The sequence below is a fragment of the Gekko japonicus genome, unplaced genomic scaffold (assembly GCF_001447785.1).
Source record: "Gekko japonicus isolate JY-2015 unplaced genomic scaffold, Gekko_japonicus_V1.1 scaffold1478, whole genome shotgun sequence".
NCBI classification, from domain to species: Eukaryota; Metazoa; Chordata; class Lepidosauria; order Squamata; family Gekkonidae; genus Gekko; species Gekko japonicus.
The window spans coordinates 1-3,258 of record NW_015174885.1 but is presented as its reverse complement, the minus strand read 5'-3'; positions in this window follow the sequence as shown (position 1 = coordinate 3,258).

The following is a 3,258-nucleotide window of genomic DNA, read 5'->3' as shown; positions in this document are numbered from 1 at the left end:
CCCAGGGGGGCGGTGGCACAGTGGGTATATCCCACTGTCTTAACATCCGAACTGTGTCAGTTTGAGCCCCGCGCTGGTGTGAGCTGCCAGCCTGTTGTCCCCAGCTCATCATCCACCCAGCGATCCGAAAGCCTCGGCGAGTAGATAAAATGGGAACCACTCCTTAGAGAGGGTGGGAATAAGCCCCAACGTCATCAAGCCGGTCGAAACGCAGCCGTTCGGAAAATGACTGAGCCAAGCCAGAAACATTTCCACCGGGCAGTTACGGCGTGTGCAATTTAAATGAATTATATGTTGTCTTCCCTATCCCCTATGAAACATGGTTAGTCCCCTGTCTAAAGAGTAACTGTAAATCACTTTGAGCCCACTTGTGGGGAAAGCGATTAATCAATCGCATTATTATTATTATTTCTACCCCCGGCATCGCCAGCTAAAGGATCAGGTGGCAGGAGATAGGATAAACAGCTGCCCGAGAACCCAGGGGAGAGGCTGCCAGTCTAAGTAGACAAAACCGACCTTGATGGACTAAGGGCCTGATTGAGATCTGATGCCACTTCCACGGACTTCTCTTCTGGGTGGCTTGCCACCACTTCCTGATTCTTACTCCGTCTTCCCTTGGTTGCTGCTGGGAAGTCCAGCTACCTAGGGGTATGCCACCATACTGTGTATGTGTGCGGTCAGGCCGTGGTCAGGAATCAAGGCAACGTATCTCAACCAGTGTTCCCTCTGAGCTGCGTGAGCGAGCTCACAGGTTTTTAGCCTCCAGCTCACACATTTTTATCTCTGCTCAGGAAGGAGGGCTCCAGTGCAAACTGATTTATGGAGCAGTCAAATCACTCGCTGACAACTTTAATGGCAGTAGCTCACAAGGTAGAATGTTTTGCTCACAAGACTCCACAACTCAGAAGAAGCACTGCTTCCATCTCCTTTTTCCTCACTGACATCTGGACTTCTCCTCCTTGCCACCTTCGCCTCTGGGACTCTTCCTCTTCCCCTGTCAGCTCTCCCTCTATCACGCCAAGTCCTTTTCTCCCAGCTGCTGTCAATGTTCTGAGCTCTGCCTCCACCATCCTCTCTCCACTTCCACGTTTCAACAGGGCTGCAGCCAGGATTTTTAAATTCAGGGGGCCTTTAAATAAGTCAGGGGGCACCCTGCACACCACCCCCCCCAGGGAGCACCACAAATAAAATAAAAAATGGGAAGTTGGGCAGTCTGGGAAGTCGGGCGGCCGTGACGGGAGGTCAGGGGGCCGGGCCCCAAGATGCCCCACTGTAGCTACGGGCCTGCCTTTCACCCATTTTGTCTCTGCTCTGCCCCCCCCTACCCACGCCTCCCCCCTTTCCTGGCTTCTCCAGTCCTTGACCAACTTCACTGGGGGCCAGACGCTCAGGAGCTACTGGTTACCTCATGATGACATCACTGACCTTCACCCCTACCAGCCCATCCCAGCAGCAAGGCCTCGGGAACTGCCTTTCCTGCAACCCCCACCAACCATGCAACGTGGACCAGCCACTTAGGCCTCCTCGGCACCAGGGTGGCTACCTCCACTCTAGGTGCCCGACCACCCCATGCCCCGGCCAACCATCTTCATCACTGGGAAAGCGAGGCTACCACACAAAGCCCAAGCAAATCTACATGCTTCATACTGCTTGCGTCAATGGCGTTTCCTTCATTCCCTCAACTGGGCTCCGAGACCCAAAAGCTCACCTATGCGGCTGGGGTGCTTCCAAGCTCTTAAGACCCCTCTTCCAAGTGATATTAGACAGCATTTCCTTCCACATCCACATCACCCTATCAGAACGATCGTATTGCCTCCTATGAGGCTGCAGCAGAGGGAATGAGCAACCACAAACTTTATCTCTTGGTTTGTGGAAAGCATCGGGACGTGAAGTGATGAGGTGGCTGCGGAAAGGCTGCATTTATCCCTTCTGCCATGTTGTGAAACGGCAACAAGGGAAAGTTTCCAGGGCTTGCTTTGAATGAGTCACACAATGGGTGGCAGGATAAAGGGCCTGGGCGCTTCCAAGTGGGGCTGTCGTCATCTAACAGGAGCTGGGTACTAAAAATAGGGGTGGGAATTTGTTACCAAGTTGGCGATGCAGAAATACTGCCTGGTTTTGAAACACAGTAATTTGTGAATATAACTTGGCTGTGGGTACTTAGCACAACCTTCTTGGTACTGTCAAGTTCGACGACGGCTTTTTGCACAGGAAACCAATCTGACCTTACTCTGACATTTCACATCCCTCCTGTAAAGATACAGGAGACATGGATTCTGGGTTGGATCCCAACTCCTGCAAACAGAAGAAATTCTCAGAAGACAACTGTCCTTACCTTTTCCTTCTCTGGATTTATTTCTAGACCTTATTAATTTTTCCACCTTACTGGCAACTGGTCTGCTTTTCTTGGCTTGCATTTTTGATTGGACCACTGCACTGTGATTATTAAATGGGATTGAGTGATAGTTTTATTATTGGTTTTAATTTTTTCTCCTAAAAAACAGTTTACTTGTGAAGATACTGCCCAGTAAAATTTGTGTAGCACTATATTCTGCATGGAATATAATGCCTTTGTCCTTCTATATTTGCATGATATGGCTTAGACGTTTGTATCCTTTGCATTCTGCATAGTATTTGCTTTTTATATTCTCATACTGCTGGAAGCATTTCAGCTTTTTAAAAAGTAAACATTAGAATTCAGAGCTTGGCAGCCAGACCTGAAGCTGCTGATCATCTTTGTTTACATGCAAGGACTCAAGATGTTCTGTTTCACTGCTTTCTTTTCTTTCTTATATTGCTTCACTTTCCCCTTTCATTCTTTCTTCTCCTTGCTCCTGGCAAAATGATGCTGCGTAGAATCTATTCTATGGTAATTTGGCTGATGGCACAATGGAAGACTCTGGGTAGCACTACCGCTCTTTTAACAGACGGCAATGGCTTTAGGCTGGTCCTGCATTGGGCAGGGGGTTGGACTAGATGGTCTGTAATGGCCCCTTCCAACTCTATGATTCTACCATGACCCAGCCTACCTGGTCATGTGTAATATACTAGTCTGATCCAACCTGGCCATGTGTATCTGTACTAGTCTGATCATTCTCCATTTCTTCAATTTTATCTCGAGCTCAGCAATTAAGAAAACCACCTTACGAAGTTCCAATTCATCCCTTCTTTGTGAAGACGTTTGAAAGCGGCCACAGAGAAGGGGAGGAGATGGTGACACATGGAATGCAGGGGAACCAGTAATCATCATGGGTCTCT